This window comes from Harpia harpyja, chromosome 10 (assembly GCF_026419915.1).
Source record: "Harpia harpyja isolate bHarHar1 chromosome 10, bHarHar1 primary haplotype, whole genome shotgun sequence".
Classification (NCBI taxonomy): domain Eukaryota; kingdom Metazoa; phylum Chordata; class Aves; order Accipitriformes; family Accipitridae; genus Harpia; species Harpia harpyja.
The window spans coordinates 19218573-19230540 of record NC_068949.1 but is presented as its reverse complement, the minus strand read 5'-3'; the positions used below and the strand labels follow the sequence as shown (position 1 = coordinate 19230540).

General features: G+C 38.7%; 1 long non-coding RNA gene across 1 annotated transcript in view; it reads right to left on the bottom strand.

Annotated features, from left to right (window-relative positions):
- Nucleotides 1-2503: 2503 nt before the first annotated feature.
- LOC128147249 (uncharacterized) overlaps nt 2504-11968 on the bottom strand; it is a 52338-nt gene continuing 42873 nt past the window's right edge. The window contains exon 4 of the long non-coding RNA XR_008236979.1: nt 2504-2817. This is a non-coding gene — a long non-coding RNA (uncharacterized LOC128147249). The remainder of the gene's footprint in view (nt 2818-11968) is intronic.

Sequence of the window (11968 nt, the reverse complement as noted above, 5' to 3'; positions counted from 1 at the left end):
TTAGCTGAACATCTTCACCTTCTGCCTTCCTGCTTTGTAATGCCTTCAAAATTCAGGGCGTGATTCTCTCAGAAACACAAGCAGAATACAAAGTCAATGTACTGCCCTTGCATGGCTAGATGCACCCCTTGCAGGAGATGTAGTACAGACCCTCAGGCTTCTCTGTCGTGACTTGATACTGTCCTAGTCTTTTCTGAAAGGTCTGATAGTCGTCTCTTTCAGTAACCAAGGAGGACAATACAGGATCTGTTGCTGGTCTCTGCTTGTTGGCCTCCTGCTACCCGCTACTGTCTAGACTAGGTCTCCAGGGCAGCAAGTTAACGTTGTGCACTATTTTTCTAAAAGATATCTTAGTTGGTGTTGAGGCACTTGGTTTAGTTGCTGGATTAATTATACCGTATCCTTGGTACAAGTAAAAACTGCTAGATTTTGGGGGGTTGGGGGTTTTTTTTGCGGGGGCGGGGGGGGGATTAAGTTGGTAAGTATTTTTTCTTTGACTCCACACTGTTGAAACACATACAATACAGATGTCAACCTTAATCGCATCTCTGCCTAGCATCATCAATATCTCACAACTTGAATAGGCCAAGATTAGTGTGTTCATATAATTTCACACATAATTCTAGACAGTATCTTGACCAGCTATTTGGTTTTGTTTCATTTAATTACGACTGGCCGTAACCTTAATTATATTAACATTGGGGTTTTTTTCTTCTCAATAATTTTACACACCTTTGCTTCACCTGCAAATTTTCTCATTCTGAAATAAAGCATATTTTGATAAATGCATCTTCTTCACACTGTCAGAAATAAACCAGTCTTGACAGGGTTTGAGGTGGGGGGATTTGGGGGAGGGGCTCTCATTCACAGGCTAGTTAGAAGGTATCTGAAACTGTTTTCTGGTTTTGTGATTGGAAAACAAGTTTGGTTTGCTGTCTGGTATTAGATCTCTCCAGTTTCCTTCCTTTGGTGATTCTTTTCTATACATATGAATTTTCAAGGTGGATTGGTATGTCAGACTCTAATGAAGTTGCGAATGGTTATCCACTGGTGACAGCAGTGTTTAAGCACAAGATCATGGCAGGTAAAGCTCTTGATTTGGGCCTACTGGACTGCATGCAGGAGGTCTGCTTTTGGCATTTATATTTTGGAATTTTCCTCCTTCCAGAAGCTACATTTCTCATCTTTTTCTGGCCTTGTGTCTCTGCAAAGATCCAGGTGGCTTTTTAAGACCTTTAACTTTCTCTTTACGATGAGAAATCTGGCACTCTCTCCTAGCTGTGTGACCCAAAGTAAATCCTGAATTCTCTGGCTTTACTCTGGTAATGACCCACTGTCATGTACCAGATGGGATAAGTAAAACCAGCGGTAGATCCCCATTTTTCCTGACTCTTGTTCCTCAACTAAGAACTCGGTAGAGTTCATGAGCCGCTACAGAGCACCCTTGACAGACCTGTTCCTCTTAGGATGGGAGTATCACATTAGTTCCTCCCATTCTTCCTGCATTTTGCTTTTGAGCACCATGCTGCACAAATCCTGCTAGTGACCTCATCAAAGCAATTTATTCTTACTGGGCTTTTAAAAACATTAATACAGCTGGCTTGGTCTAAGCTTTGCCCAGACTTGTCCAATTTCTTCTCTAGCAATTCAAAGGAACGTATTGGCTGTCAGGACATTCATGTTTATCCAGAAATACCTCTCTGACACCCTTCCCTGTAGCCTCCAACCTGTATTACCATCATGTTAAATAAAGCTACTCAGTGTTGTTAGGAGCTACTCTACATAAACTAGAACAGTCAATAGCTGCAGTTCTTCAGCTGCTAAAGGGATCCTGTTGATTCTGCCCTTCAGGGTTCAAATAAACATTCAGCTATCTGGCTTCCGTGAAGAGACAGTTTGACATTTTGCTGTGGTCAAGGGGCAGGGGAGGAAGACATGGCAGTTATGTGAGCTTATGCAATTTCATGCACACATTGGAGTAGCTGCTTGGATGTATATAGTTGTCTTCTGAAATTCTGTAGCCCTATCTCACAGCTTCAGCATCTTGTTAGAGTACAGACCATTTCCCCACGTCTTTGGGGTCCTCAGGTAACTGCTTGCTCTACTTTTAGCAAAAGCTCCTTCTGCAATCGTGACCAAGAACATGTTTTTGAAAGCATTTCACAGACATAAACCTATTAGGAGTACGCGTAGACATCTTGCAATGGTGAGCAATACAAAGACTCAAAGCAGAAGCTATGCTAGCTGTGAAATCAGAAGCAGTTTAGCTATTGATTTTGAGAGTAAGCTAATGAGGGGTTTTTTACAGTGCTTTATTGTGCTGTGAAGATATGTTAGCCTGCACATGTCTTTATTATTGTGCAGGCTGAGTACATGTTGCACACACACCCTAGGTCAGGATCATCCGAAACTTCTACTTTCTCTGCCAATTGACGAGGTAAAGAGAACATGCAATAGATCATTAGGAAGGCTGAAAGGAGAGGTGACTACCTACCTATCACCTTTATCGCAGAGCCAACCCCAGCAGAGAAATGCCATCAGTCAGCAGAGGCTCTGTCAGTTCTCCCGACCCCAGGTCATAGACAACCCAAGTAAATTTTCATTTCTCTTTCCTTGTAGTCAGCTTAGAGTCTCTGTGACTGAGATTTGGGGTTGAGAGAGGTGTTGGGTTTTGCATTAGTATGCAAAAATGAGACACTTCTAAAGGCGTTAGAGAGCACGCTTCATCTCTAACAAACTCCTCTGTGTTGCAGTGTAAGACCTTGTCCTTTCCCCCCTTCTCCAGGTTTTGGAAGAGAGAAAATCAAATCTGATTCTCTGAAAGAAAGAAGCAGAAGACAAATTAACTGATTGTAATGTTAATGAGATAAAAAAAATCTTTGAGTTCAAAGACTGTATTTATTCAGAATCCCCTGAAAGACAGAGAATAGCCTGTAACACCTGATGGGGCAAAAAGGAGGTAACAGCTTACCAAGAGAATAATCTAGGTATGCACAAAAAAAAGTTACTCTGAGAGGAACCCCTGGGAGAATTCCTACAAGTTATAAAACAGCTAATAGTCTAAGATATTTTGTTTAAGTGATTTATAAATAGATTGTGGGTTTAAGGCAGGCATTATTTTTAGCCATACCTTTTATTTTAAAATTAAATAATTTATTTTATTAGTAAAAATATTCAAGACACAACTTGTTTTTTATAAAATTAAAAAAAAAAATTAGAACACATGATCAGAGCAGTCAAGACGAAAGCCTTTGACTTACTATAATCCCCTCTTCCACGATCTCAGAGAAGTGATTTTCTCTCTCTAGTTACTTTGAAGAAAGATTGTATTACTTATACATAACATTCATATACTTAAAGATCTCTAAAGACATAGTGGATGCAGAAAGGGTTTGGAGATCTTGGATTCAGTTTGAAAGTGCTACCAAGTCTACATGGCTGATGTGACAAATGAACCTGGATCTGGTCTCCTGTTTGCAGTAAGAGGGAAATGGTAATGGTATATTGAGTCGAAGAAGAATAGATAGGACTACTTAGAAGAGCCTCTATGTATTTCAATTCCACCTTTGTTATTTACTTGGACTGTTTGTTTCAATCTCTGTTTTGTGGTTGTCTATCTTTTAAAATGCATGAGTATTTTTCAATGAAAGGACCGCATAAAATGTTTAGAGTCCTATGTTGCCCTGCCTGGTACAACTAGCACCATGGGGATAATATTCTGGGGCACAGTTTATTTTATTTGTAACATTAAAATTGTCATTAGCTCACAGTTCATAGCTTGTAGTATCATTCTTTTGCTCAGTCATTAGTATTTCTTCCAAAGAGAGGGGAGCCTTTCTTAAATCCTGTGTTAATCTCTCTTCACATTTCTGTCAAGAAAGATGCTGCTAAATACAGCTCCCTACCCCACAGACAGTTTTGCACCTTACCTAATGTCTCAGTACCAAAGCCAGTAATCTCTAATCTGGAACTGAATATCAGATGTTTCTTGAAAATCAAAATTTACGGTGACCAGTATCTGTTCCGCGTTTACTGTAGCAGTTATCACTGGAAAGAAAACCTCCCTCTATATTAGTTAAGCATGTCCTTCCACAGACAATAAACCAGTCATGATTGGTAAGTAGGTGGTGGCTTTCAAGGCATTCTTGTATTCAGTCTTGTAAAATTGTCCCCAGCAATTTTCCTGTCCTGCTCAGCTTGCTTCCCTATAATGGAGTTGATGTGCTCTTTGTTTTTCTTTCCTTTTTGAGTAGGTGTTTTGTGTTTGCCACTTAAGAGTTCTCTAGGGTCTGTTCTGAAATTATCAAAGTTTATAGCACACGTTTTCAAATTAACATTCTTAAATATGCCCACAAAATCTGTTGCTGCTCCCCAAATGCATCTTTCTACAATAAACTGCACATTAACACATGTAAATACCCATTTGCATTCCCAAAGAATGTACAGATAGATGCTCAACAAATTTTGGAAAGATGTTCCATGAAAAGTTTGACAATTATTTAAGGCAAATGTTTTCTAATCTAATAGCATATGTGTGAACAAGGCCAACAGATCTTGGTGTAATTTCTGGATTATTATGATGCAGATGACTCTCAAAGTTACCTGCTCAGAGAGGACCCTCTAAATGTAAATCTTCCTCTAACTTTAAATCTGGGTGTGGATTTCAGCACTCCAGTAGCACTTTTTTTTTTTCCCTCCAACTATTTTTAGATTTCAAGATCTGTATATATGCAGGGACTAAAACCACAGTAAAAGCAAACAGGAAGATTTCTCAAACAACCCTTAAATTAACAGGTATAAAGTATCTTTTTAATGCATGCTTATATTCAAGTTGCTTGTCAGATCCCACTCTATCCCAAAATCCAAGGATTATGTTTTTTTCCATAGATTCTGGCTCTGCAGACTCCATGAAGTATCTAAAAACCAATCTGCTTTCTTTCTGTAGTGGAAATTTTTACCAAAAATATTTATCACTTCCAATCTCCATTGATAATTCCTTTGATGTGAAAAGCAGAACAAATTCCAGTTTGCAAGTCTACACTTGTGATTTTTACATGGGACTATCTGTTCTCATCCTAAGACTTCACTCTTAGGCTATTTGATTGAAGAACACCAAGAAAGGGACTTTGCATGTAACAGATGTATAATTTTTGCATTGTCATTTTTCAAGTATTTTTCTATTTCATGTTCTTTGACATTCATTTTTCTTAACCAAAAATAATCTGTAAGATGAGAGTGTATAACATCTCACAGTACATTTAAAGTAGTTTTTTTAATACTAAATATCATTGGTGGTGTTATGAAAGGGAAAGAAGTTGTTTGTCGATACGTTCTTCAGACATCCTAACATTTTCACCTTCTGACTATTCCAGAGTCATCGCTAGCAGCATTGATTTCCCCCTGAAGTAACAAGCACTGTATTTCAAAGCGGAGACTGTTGATCACTTTGATAGCAACCTTTTCAAATATTCAAAAAATCCTGCCCAGTAGAAACCTCCATCCTGTATCACTATTCCATACTAAGAAAAATAAGCAGGTACACAGAGTAAGGAGGATTATTATGAAACAGTTGGGGGCTTCTTTCTGAATGCCTCCCTTTTTCCATATTGCATCTGTATTACAATATGAAGTTTATTTGCAAAATCCCAAAGGTTGCCAGGAATCTCTTTCAAAGAAACATTTATGCTTACATAGAATTTAGTGACTTTTATAAACATTCTTTCTTTTTTTTTTTTTCTTTTTCCTTTTCTCTCCTCTTTCTTTAGTTCTGTCAGCTTCCTTATCTTTAAGCTTCTAGCTCCCTTAGGACAAAAGAGTCAGATGAACACAGTCTATCTTTGTCAGATAGGCAAACTCTACACCTTTTTGAATGTCTGGAAGGTGCCTCATATTTCAAAGTGTGCCCACAAAAGAGCAATAAAAAGTGCATAGCTGAATTTCTGACTTCAATTTTGAACCAGAAAGAGGCCTGAATTCCACAATCTGAATGCACTTCTGGAGTGCTGAGTTTAACTGTTTCATTTCAGCCTGTTACAGGGAGGTTGAGCTGTGGAGTTCAAGTCCCAAACTGTGATCTGGCTCTGAGCACCTGGAAAGTTCACAGAAGAGTTTGGAGCAGACGCTTCTGCTCTGGTCACGCGTTGCATGAGCCCAAACCTTGAAGCAGGACTCGGTCAAGCAGACCAGATTGACTGAATATACCTTGTGATGGCACAGAAGTTACTTAAACTGGCTCCCCCCCGCCTTCTTCCCCCCCCCCCCCCCCTCCCCCAGGTTCTCAAAATTTAGCATGAACCTTCATAAAGACAGAGTCTGAGTTTCTGGTTTGTCACAAAGCTTTGGAACCAGGCAAATTTCCCAGGGTTTGTGGTTTCATTCCAAACATTTCATAGAGCTGTAAATCATATCCAGGAGCTCTCGTCTGTGTTTTACAGAGAACAAAAATCACAAATCTGGCTACTTATTGAAATTGTAACTGTTTCATTCACCTATTGAGTACAGTATATTCATCATTTGCAGGCAGCAAACGAATACCTTAACAGATGGGAATTTATATTGTTTCCATGGTTACAATAATAAATACAATGCTGATCTGCCCAGAGTAGCTCTTGTTTTTCAAAAGAGTCTTTAAATTACTTGCATTTTCCAATGGATTTTAAACTTCTTTTTTATGATGATAATCTAGAAGCTATTTTTTTATGACAACAGTTTACACTAGACACTACTGTTGTTGTAAGACAATGCGATTTCTTATTTCTTTAAAGCATATAATTAGTGGGGTGAGTTAAAATAATGCTGCATTCTGTGCTCATACTAACCATCACTGTCCTGAAACATAGAAAAAATTTTAAACCAGCAGTTGAGTTATTGCAGCATTCTTGAATTTCACCTTTTTTATTCTTATTTATGGGAATTGCAGAAGTGAATTAGCCTCAAGAACTGGTTGAATACTGACAATAGAACTGATGAAAAATCAGTAGGTTCATTTGGAGGGAAAAAAAATGTTTATTTGTAGGCTCTATGAGACTGACTGTGTTGTTACATGCATTTGAACAGCACCTCAAATAATAGGCCATGTAGTAGGTACTCTAATCCACAAAGAAATGTTGTCTGAAGCAGTAAAGTCATGTTTATTCACAAACCCATTATTTCAAAATTGATAGGAAAAGATTGCTGAATAAATTGTACATCAACATTATCCATTCTTCAGACCATTCTAGGTGTCATCACTAAAATCTTTGCAATACATTTTGTTACCTAGTTGACCTAAAGGTAAACTTCTCTTGAATCTGCCTGTATTGTGATCAAACTCTTTGCAATGGCCATTTTAACAGAAATTATTTATTTCAGTATTTCTCTTACTAAAGAGTTTAAAGACTCTCTCTTTCTGAAGCAAGCAGAATTTCTTCATATGTATTTTTTCCCCTTGGAATCAAATGGAGATGCTGTTGACGTACACTGCAACAGCCAATTTGAGCAGGAATTTTGCTTCCTAAAGTAAATAAATACTGTATCCCGCTGAAATGAGAACAGACAGCTTTGGAAGGGAGAATTTCATGAGCTGCACTGAAATATGGCAGATTAGGAAAGGCACCAACACTCCTGGGAACCGGTGCTTCTAATGACCGGAAGCAGTCAGCGAGAACACTCAGCAAAGCTCGTACGTCCTAGTAAATTTTTATTGTATCAAACTGAATCCCAGGTTTGATTTGTAAATTTTGGGTTTTAATCCTCTGTTTGGTTGTCTGTGAAAAGCCACTTGGGCATCTTTTTGTTGAAAAACTAGCTAGATTTGGAGGCTGGAGGAAGGAGGGGCAGAGACTGGGAGCTGATGCGAAGACATTGATTTTACTGAGACAGCCTGGCCCAATGCATCGCTTATGAAAGACTCAGTAATTATTCTATTGGGTTGCTTCCCCAGGCTCAGGATTCAAGTTATGCTGGCTGAATATGTGGCAAAACAGGATTAAAAAATGCATGTAAGGCAAGGTGCTGTCTGGGCTGAATACAGACCCACTGCAACTTGCCAGAAAAACAGCCAGCCAGAGCAGAATTCAAGAGGGAGTCTGCCTCAATTTAAGCGTTGACCAGGCTTTGGGCTCATATATCAGCTGAAGGGCTGCAGAGAGAAGCAGCACGTCTCAGGGATCCTTTTTGTTTTGTAAAGATTAGTAACTCCCTAGTGTTCTCTTCAGTGTAAAGATAACCGTGCTTAAGAAATTACTTGGCTACACTTGTTTTCCTAGCCTGTCTTCTACATTGATTTTGAGTAATCTTTTCAAACAAGACATGAAATTCAGAGGGAATATATCTTAAGCAGCCGGGTGCTTGAAGGAATAAAGTGCTCGCTGATGATCTGAGGCAGCAACAAGGCAGAGCAGTGCTCCAGCAGAGAGCCCCTGGCACTGCTGTGGCCAAGAGCCAGGTCGCAGCCCTGCCCAGGTTTGGCTGGGTATAGGAGCACTGGTATCCCAGTGCAGGGATTTACTCAGAGTGGTTGGTGTCTCCCTGGAATAGGCTTGCACAAACTTTTGTCACCTGCTGTGTGTGAATGATGCCCACAAGTACAATGGAAAACTCTTGGTAGCGGGCTGTGATCCTGTGAATCAACCACAAATCACAATCTCAAATCACAAAACCAAAAATTGCAGTAAAGGATTTGGTAATGCTGTGTGTGAATGCAGGTAAAATTCTTAATTCTTTACACACATGAATGTTGTCTGTCAATGGTATTGATACTAACACCAGCAATTAGTGTTGTTTTCAAGCAGAGATCGAGAAGAATCAGAATTCTTGGATGCATGAGGCTCAGACACTATAATGGAAAAGATAACTGCAGTTGCTCTCCTGGCAACACTTTATTAAGCCTTGGCAGCTTAATGAAGACCAGGGCAAAGATTCTTATTCATCCTTCTGAGAGTCTGTTGTTTTACACACTGTTATGATGCTCAGTTTCTCAGAACAGGGTGCATTTCTGAATCTTATTCTTTAAAATGCACCATGCATTCTTGAGAGGCCATAACCTTCGAGGTAGCTTGCAGCATTCAGCCTGCCTCAGTCTGCTCCTGTAGTGCAGGCAGAAGTAACCAAATTTAAGTGACTCTGTGTCTGGTAAACAGCTGTGTACTTGCTTTGTTTGGTTTAGTTTGGTTTTAAATCAAAGATGTAATAAAAAAGAAGCCCCAAGGACTTCAGGAATTCCTGAAGAAACTGAAATAGTCGCTTATTAGCTGAAGAATTAACCCTATAAAACAGGATTTTTAAGGAAGTCCATAACAAGATATTACTTCTGAATGAATGTGTTCTTGATCAGCAGAATACCCGATAATCACAGGGAAGTTACTAGGACGCATGTTTTTAGCCTTTCTCCTCAAGTCTCTTTTTAAGCACCTGATTATTCTCTGAAAGCATGCAAGATAAGAAATAATCAAAAAAAGTTGCATGGTAACCACTAAAAAACTTTCTCAGGAGTACTGCTAACTTTTTTTATTGATTCCAGAAAGGTCGTTATAATTTGGGGATGGGCGAGTGGAGGAGCAGGGAGTAGGTAGGTAATTTTACGAGAAAACCAGCTGTGTTGTGCTGTTTAGCATGAAAATATGTGCAAAACATGTTAATGTCTTGATCATTAGGCAAATTTCAAAAGTAACCAGTGCCAGTTAGCATTGATCATTTTAGTAATAGTATTCTGAAATATATGTGTAAACAGGCATTATGAAGATTTGGTAAATTTGAAAGTCTTTTTGTTGGTACATAGTTTTACGTCCTTGACTACTAGAATTAATAAGGTCAGGGTTTCAGACTCGGTCTCTAATACACATTGAAGCATACAGTTTGGAAGACATAAATGTAAGCCTTCCACGTTTACACATTTATATCTTATTTTCATGCTATTGAAAAGGTAATTGCTTTTTTCCTATCCCTTTTATTATCAGTTTTATTATTATCATTTATATGTATTTTATTTAAATTGTCTGTGTTTTCCTAATGGTGAATTTGCAGTTCAGAAGAAAAGTGGTCAGGAGAACTAGAAAACTTTGCTAAAGCAGGTTTTGATGTAGCTCAATAAAAAGCAATTTTCAGTAGGGCTCAAGGTTTGTAGTAGGCCCAGAGCCCAGCCATCACAAGGGCTCAACAATAGATATTTTGTACTGCTAGTCTGTTTAGAGGCTTTGAGGTGCAAGAGTCAAGTCTTGAGTGACTAATCTTTATACTACCTACATATGAAGGGAAAACCACTGAAAATGCATAAACATTAACTTAGCTTTACCATATGATGGGCTCATGTCCTTTTTTTCCACTGAACATGGTCCAAGCATAAGTTATATGGCTCTTGATTTCATTTTCTCTCTAACTTTCCTAATGTCTCTTTAGCTGACTAAAATACTCTGAAATACTAAATCTTGTGACCTGAGTTATATACACTGGTGAAGGGAGATGAAGCGGACAGTGGACTTCTGTGCTAAGGAACATGAAGGATACTGTTCCTTCACTCAATGATCTTTCCTGAACTGCTGCTGTCTTCCAGAATACAGTGTCAACATCCGTAAAGTATTGTAAGCTTATAATTGATGGGTGGGAGAAGTGCTGATGAGCCAGTCCCAAGCTGCAAATCAAGAGCCTGTTTCCTACAGCAAGAATCAAATACAGTAAAACAGTGCTTCATTCAGCTTTGACATTAATGCTTTCATTTCCAGTACCATCCAAATAACATCCTTATTTGGTAAACTCTAAGTCCAGAATAACACAAAGTAGTTCTCCTCATTTTTCCATTAAAGAATAATATATGCTTTGATGACTTGGAAGAAAAGCTAAGCATTCTTTTTCTTAAGCTACTTATTTCTAAAATGATAATCCCTCTCCAGTGGATATTTTCACCCTATGGTACACTTTGCTCCTTTGGCACTTCTTTTTTCTTTTTTTATGTAGAGTCTAGATCAGGGACAGATAGCGATAGTTTAAATGTGTTTCACAAGATAGGACATATCTAGGCTCAGATACTTCAACCTGCATTTAAAAAAAGAAAAAAAACAAGAAGCAAAACCCCCGGGGAATTCAGGAAGTCATGCTTTGATGACAGGTTCTTCTCCTTTCCCTTCTCCTGTGGATGTAGGTGTATTATTCTTAGTAGGACACAGAGACTGTGTGATTTAACTAGTTGTTTGTTTTTAACGCTGTGCAGTAAACTGCAGTTTCAAACTAGATGATGTTTGGTGCATCGGGCCAATAACCAACACAACAGTAACAACTGTCCACACTGCTGTTTCATCACAGCTCAGCTGGGTTAGAAAGGAAACCCTGAAAATGGGAAGTAGCTGGGCCTCTGGGCAGCTCTGCTCTTATCTTTCTTCCATTCTGCAGATTTGTTTTGCAGAAAATATTTTGCTCTACTTAGTATTTTCTCCTCAATATACAAGACAGACTTCTCTCAAAAGAAACATGACAATAGGGATGCAGAGGAGTTCTATGCACTGTGCACAGAGATTAGATGCTGCCCACCAGGGATGGCGGAGGCAACACTTCCTAGACAGTCTTGTGCATTTTACATTTGCAAAGTGAGAGAGATTTATTCCCTTGAAATAGAGGAAGCTTTTTTTTTTTTTATTTTAATAAAAGCAGGCCTTTGAGTATAGTCCTATGTATCTTTCTGCGGGCACAGTGGGATGACCCATGGAAAGAGCCACAGCTACTGTTCCTCAACATAACCATTCCTGTTGTTACCTAAATCACCATCTATTTGATCTCACTGATGGAATGAAGTAACAAAATTCCCATGTCATGGCTCCTAAGATGGATTTTTTTTCTCAGTGACAAAGGGAGCTTGAAGTTCTGGAATGTGCTTTAAGGTTTTATTATCAGTCTCTACTGTCACCACTGATGAGTTACTCCCTTGACTAATTCATCAAGACAGCAAACTTGGATAAGTTCTCACACAACTGTTTCTTTAAGGTACCAAAATATACCTAAT